Source organism: Canis lupus, chromosome 10, assembly GCF_003254725.2.
Source record: "Canis lupus dingo isolate Sandy chromosome 10, ASM325472v2, whole genome shotgun sequence".
Taxonomy (NCBI): Eukaryota; Metazoa; Chordata; class Mammalia; order Carnivora; family Canidae; genus Canis; species Canis lupus.
In genome coordinates, this window is record NC_064252.1 from 33,957,910 (window position 1) to 33,964,865 (window position 6,956).

Consider the following 6,956-nt stretch of genomic DNA (forward strand, 5'->3'; position numbering starts at 1 on the left):
GAATGTTCTTTTAAAGCATTCAGCTTCGGGGCACCTAGGTGGCTCAGCAGGTTGAGTGTCTGACTCTGTTTCAGCTGAGGTCATGATCTCATGGTCTTGTGATCAAACCCTGAGTTTGAGTTGCATTCAACATGAGTCTGCTTGAGATTCTCTCTTTCACTCCAACCCACTCGTGCACCTCTATCTCTTTCTAAAACAAATAAATCGGGGATCCCTGGGTGGCGCAGCGGTTTAGCGCCTGCCTTTGGCCAGGGCGCGATCCTGGAGACCCGGGATCGAATCCCACATTGGGCTCCCGGTGCATGGAGCCTACCTGTGTCTCTGCCTCTCTCTCTCTCTCTCTCTCTCTCTGTGACTATCATAAATAAATAAAAATTTAAAAAAATAAAATAAATCTTAAAGGAGAGAAAATAAAGTGTTCAGCTTTTATTCCTATATATGCATGGCAAATATATATATATGCTTAAAAGATCTTATGAGTTTTGTTTGATTATGTTTTTCCTCTGGAAAATATAATGTGGTTAAAATAAAGCTTAATCTTCATGCCTGGGGAGCTCATCATTTCTGCAACTTGTCAGAAGCTAGGGAGATGTTCAGCTTGGAGGGGCAGGTCCCTTCCTCCAAGCTAAGGAATTTAATGGACCCATAGTGTCAAGTCCTCTCCTCCATACCATTTGTAATCCTTCCTAAGGGATAAAATAGACTCTAACTTATATTGCTTTAATTGGTGTTCTTGGCAAGTCTTCATTTGACTGGCCAAGATTCATCCTAAACAAAAACACAATTTACTCCTGGGGGATGACAAACTACTAATGCTGAGAAGCCCTAAAGGAGCTCCTTGGCAGGTTTAGTGACTTGCCATTGTTTCCTAGAAGATTATTCAAAACCTCCCCATGGCTTTGGATAGCATTTTTTAAAAATGAAGTTTTTATTCCTTAACAGTAAAAAAAAAATGGCTAAGACAATTCACCAGGACTCAGGTTCAAGGTAAAGATGATTTTGACAGAAGATAAATATTTCTAGCTTTAAAAGGGTGTGGTATTTAATTTTAACAACTTTGCCATTATTCATCTCCTTATCTATGATCATCAGGTGTTTATTCCAGGCTCTGCCTTCAGACCTGTAAGTACCATGTTCAGATGACTTCTTTATGACACTCTTCCAGTAGAAACATTGCCTTAATCTTATCACAAATTCCAGCTATTATCTTCCATACTTGCCACCAGTTACCAAGGAAACTTTCCTGCCTTGTGTGTATAGCAGAATTTTATCATTTAAAAAAAAACTTTGTGGGCAATTGTTTATTTCTTATTCTTATCAGGCAGTGGGAAGGAATACATAGTTAATCCTAATGAAAAGTTTCAGCCAAACATCAAAATGGCATATCTTAAAACATGTTTTTGACCTGAGCTAAGACAGTGGTTTCTAAATGCTTGTGCATGGCCTAGCTTACATCAGAAATAATGGAAAAGCTTCTTTAAAAAATGCAGATCCCTGGGCTTCACTTGATCCAACGAATCAGTCATTTTAATGGAAAACACATCCATTCGAAAGACTGAAGTGTAGTTACAACTTGCTACATACAAAGGTGTCCAAGAGACAGCAGCCTGGAAAAGCAAGGGACAAAACTGTAGATACAGAAATGATATTTGCAAAAAAAAAAAAAAAAAGTTATAAACAGGGATGCCTGGGTGGCTCAGTAGTTGAGCATCTACCTTTGGCTCAGGTCATGATCCCAGGGGCCAGGGATGGAGCCCCACAGTGGGCTCTCTGCTCAGTGGGGAGTCTGCTTCTCCCTCACCCTCTCCCTCTGCCTTCCACTCCGCCTGCTTGTTCTCTCTCTCTCTCTCTCTCTCTCTGCCAAATAAATAAATAAAATCTTTTTTCAAAAAGGATTTGGAAGACAATACACAAAAATAATGTTAAAAATGGTGGGCTTGGGATCCCTGGGTGGCGCAGTGGTTTGGCGCCTGCCTTTGGCCCAGGGCGCGATCCTGGAGACCCGGGATCGAATCCCACGTCGGGCTCCCGGTGCATGGAGCCTGCTTCTCCCTCTGCCTGTGTCTCTGCCTCTCTCTCTCTCTCTCTCTGTGTGTGACTATCATAAATAAATAAAGAAAAAAATATTTAAAAAAAAAAAATGGTGGGCTTATTTTAGGAAGTGCAAAGTAGAGGAGAGAGAATTTACTTTTCAATTTTCCCCTTCTGCACTTTTTGGAGTTATTATCATGCTAACCAGTAGCATGAACAACTTTCACAATTGAAATTAATTAATCAACAGTGAAAATATATTAAAAGCTTTACAGAGCATTCTGATCATCAATGGTTTCAGGGACCATTGCACCAGGCAAATGAGATAAAAGTCCATTAGTTTAATTTCTCATTAAAGGAATTGTGTGTTCCCTCAAGATTCTAGTTCTTCCAATTATCCTGTAAATACCAGGCCTCCAAGCAATGCTGACACCTGCTAGCATTTAGCTACACAGAAAGTAATAATGGAGAACAAATGATTGGGTAATAAAGAACTCCCATCGGGATCCCTGGGTGGCGCAGCGGTTTAGCGCCTGCCTTTGGCCCAGGGCATGATTCTGGAGACCTGGGATCGAATCCCATGTCGGGCTTCCAGTGCATGGAGCCTGCTTCTCCCTCTCCCTCTGCCTGTGTCTCTGTGCCCCTCTCTGTGTGACTATCATTTAAAAAAAAAAAACTCCCATTGGAGTGGAAACATAGCTCAGTGAGGAAGAAGTCTTACAACTACTTTTACAGGAAGACAGACTGAGAAACTACATTCCTACTCACCATCTGATATGTCTCATACACTGAGTACTTCATTTCACTTCCTTCAGTGAAAAGATCTGTAAGTCAAGCTAACATTTTTACTGCTTTGGTTCTCTCCTGAAAAGTTTGATTGTCAGCAGCCAACATATTGAGTGTTTTTGTTAAGAACTGAAATCATTTTGATATAGGTCTTTTTTTTCTAGATAGACAATGACTTCATTGCTTGAATACACAGACACGTTTATGCAACCACGACAGAGGCTGTGGATAACTCTTATTTCCAATTGGAGGGGAGTACTCATTTGGTCTTATAATATGAGGCCAACAAATAAATGGAACTCTCCATCAACATCAGTCAGATTTAGCATCCTTTCTATGTCTCTCAAGATGCTTTCAAACAGCAACAACTTTCTTAATCCAGTAGTAGAGATCTTCGGGAAGAGCAAGGGCAAGCAAGTTCTTTGGACTTAAGAATTCTCAAGATTTGATTGCCTATCACAAAACATACTTGTGCAACACCTTGTGAGTTTCTCAGAGTCACATCAATTTGTGAGGGAGTCAGGCACATCTTGGCCAGTTTGTAAATAGCATGCTTTACATCATCAGACATCAACTTTAGCCAGGTGGGGAAGCTGCAGTGGTAAAGTAGAGCCAACTGGGACAGGCCCTTCCCAGGAGCATGCATGTGACCCATGATGGCAGCCATCAGGTGGCAAAAAACCATTTTGATATAGATCTTAATGAAATAGACTGAGCTGGCCCCAAATGGAACATTTTTTAGTATTCCCTAATAGTAACATTCCACTGCCACTAGCCAAAGAGCATGAACCTTCTACTGTTTAGATTCTAGTTTTGGGATTCTAGTTTTTACATACTTCTGCTCTTTTTCATCCTCCTCCATGCCATACTCTTGGCCTGATATCCTGCCGTTAGCCACTTAGAGATGGAAGCAACTTAGTGAGCATATAAAACAAGAGTCATGACAGAAATTCCTGCAGGTAGGAACTCAGAAAGATACCAGTGATTCTCAGCTCAGGTCCTCCATCAGAGCAACAGGCGAGGCCAGGTCAACGTTCAGATTCCCGATGGCCATACCTGGAAATGTGGATCCAGTAAGTTGGATGCTGGGCCTAAGAACCTAAACTTTTGCCAGCGCTCCAGGTGATTTTGCTGTTCCCCATATGAGAAGCATTGTAGAGAACATAATTTTGAACAGAGAGAGTTAAATGTACCTAGATTCTTAAGGCTGAGGTCTGGTGCTGTCTGGGTTATTTTGTGGAAGTTACATCACCTTTATTTGCTTTCATTTTCTCCCTGTTGAATGAAGGATGACATTATAATGATCTCCGAAGTCTCTTCTACCTCTGAATTTTTGTGATACTATGAATTAACACAGGGATCAGGCATTTATGAAAACTCTCCATGTTGCTTCCTAATTATCCAATTGCTTCTGTCATCAATTGAATGCCAGAACATTCTTTACAGGCTTTCCTGGAAAGTAGAGAATCAAGATCCTTTGCTTTGGGTATCTGTGTTATTTTTCAGGGCCAGACCAGGCTAGACCACAGCCTTGCCCCAGAAGGCTGATCAGTAATTCTCAGTGGGCCTCCCAGCCATGGAAGTCTCATGAACTAGTACCTCTCCTCTGGCCTCAGCTGGTCACTTGGGTACATTCCAGTTACTAACCAGCTTCACCAACCAGGTTGTTCTAACCATGTAATCACGTTTTGAAAGATGGAAGTTGTTTCACAGATATCTATCCCCACCCTTGTTCTTACTAGAGGAAGCCCAATTTTATTCAGGGCAGCTGAAATATTCAAGATCCTAGTTTACTTTGCAGCTGGAATGGTCATAGGACACCATTCTGTCCAAAGAGATACAGGCAAAAGTCCCCAGGGAAGCCATTGCTTCCTCAATAAAAAAAGAGAGGTGCTTCTGCCCCTTCGTTCTTCACTGCCTATCACCCACCCCTCTCTTTTCTGGCTTAGAATTTGGAATGTGAGGCCTGGAGATGCAGCAATATTATTGCAACCCCAAGATGAGATGCATGAGAATAAGGGCTTATATGGAAGGAGAATGGAATGATGGGAAATTCTGGGTCCCTGGTGGTGTCACTGAGCCACCATACTGGTCCTGCACTTGCTCCCCCTGCACAAGAGACAAATCAGCTTTTGGGTTTAAGCTACCTAATGAAGTTTCCCATTATTTGTAGACTACTACAAAGCCCATGCTAGTTAGGCCAATGCGGGCCCTCACTCACTGAAGTGCCATACCTGCTGGTCACCCATTTCTCTAAAAACTTCTTTTTCTCTTTTTTCCACACTTGTTCCCAAAGACTCTTCACATTTTTGCATTTTTAACTTAGGAGACCATTTGTCCAAGAACTTTGTCCTGCCTCTTCCTGTCATTAATATTTTCAAGATGCAAATGTGCTTACATATGAGATGCCTACTTACAGACTACTTTATTAGAAAACAAATTATAATTTAGTCCACAGTAAATTGGAAAAATTGACAGATGAACTCAAGACTGTCACTCTTCCGAGCAGTCATTAATTCACCCATCTATTCATTTGCTTGGCAAATGCCTGTCGCATCTATATTATCTGCAGGCTGTGGTACTAAGCACTGAAGCATATCCAAAGAGAATAAGATCCACCTGCCCCCTTGGAGTTGGGGAATAAAAGACATACAAGTCTGAAATGGCTAAGTAATTATGCAAAGACAGCAGGTGACCAAGTAGGAAAAAAAGAAGTTTTGCCAAAAATTTATTATCATTCAGAGAGGATGGAAATTGGCTGCAACCATTTTCTAGGCAACTTTTTTTCCTAAATAAAATGTTTACTTCAGCAAATCAAGCTGACAAATTTTTCCCCAAGGCCAAAGAATCTATTTTGGAAGAAGGGGGGTTATTTATGCAAAAGAGAAAGAGTCAGAAAGTATTTGTAGAAGAAGGCAAAGGTTTCCAAGTCCACTCCTTAGTTCTAAATAGCTCTTTTTAATTTTCCCCAAGAGACCCATCAAACCCTCAAGAAAATATGAAACAGATTCCAAATCATTCCTATGAGCTAGAATTCCACAAGGGTGATACAGATGATTTCCCTTAGTACCCTGTTTGAGTATGGGCAACGAACCCACACCACAGAGACTATAATCACAGCGCATGCAAAGACTGGCACTTCCTACACCAGGTCCTCCAGGTGTGAGCACAATGCCTCCTTGAAACTCGAGTGGCAGAAAACCTTTTGAATTAAATGTGAAGAGATCATGTATGCGAAGCCATGTTAAAGGCAGAGAAATTAACATAGAAACAAATCTGGAGTGGAAACATAGCAATCGTTGTCAGACAAATACAGAAATAGAAGCCCATGCCATTTTTCACATTCTTTGTTTCGGTACATGCTCATGTAGTCCCTTCAATGTGTCGTGCAAACCAAAGTAGAAGTTGTAGGTCTAGAGTCATGGAAATGGGAAGTGATCAAGCACCAAAGCGCTACACTTTGCAAAAGGTCACTCTCTGTAAAGAGTAGTAGAAAGCATGTTGTCTCTTGTTAAGTAAATGAACAAATGTGATTTAAAATATATATATATGTTAGCTTTATCAGATGCACTGTATCAGTGACCAGCCATACTTCTATCATAGAATTATTTGGCTTGTCCCTGAAAAATTAAATCAATCAAAATGTCAATGTTGGGGTAGTCCCGGTGGCTCAGCAGTTTAGTGCCGCCTTCAGCCCAGGGCGCGATCCTGGAGACCTGGGATCGAGTCCCCACGTCGGGCTCCCTGCATGGAGCCTGCTTCTCCCTCTGCCTGTGTCTCTGCCTCTCTCTCTCTCTCTCTCTCTCTCTGATGAATAAATAAATAAAATCTTTAAAAAATGTCAATGTTGGAGGTGTCATTGATAGCTTCTAGTCTCGTGCAAATGCCAATAATAAACACTCTTGAGAGCAGGAAGGAAAGGACATTGTATAGGTTTGTTCAAGGCATCTCCTGGACCTCCTAGAGTAATCTAATGTCAAATATCCTGTACCATGTCTTTGTATATATCCTTTTCATCCTTGGGTGAAAACCAAGTGTCTTCATAATGGATATCTACTGAATTTTCCACTGACCTCTCTAGCTTTGCAAGAACTGCTCCTACTGTCACTTCAACTGGTGGCTTCATTGGCGGCTCTCAA

At 41.4% G+C, this 6,956-nt stretch overlaps 1 pseudogene; it reads right to left on the minus strand.

The window, feature by feature from the left end:
• Positions 1–3,019: 3,019 nt before the first annotated feature.
• Positions 3,020–3,472, minus strand: LOC112669244 (40S ribosomal protein S13-like; annotated as a pseudogene).
• Positions 3,473–6,956: the final 3,484 nt, after the last annotated feature.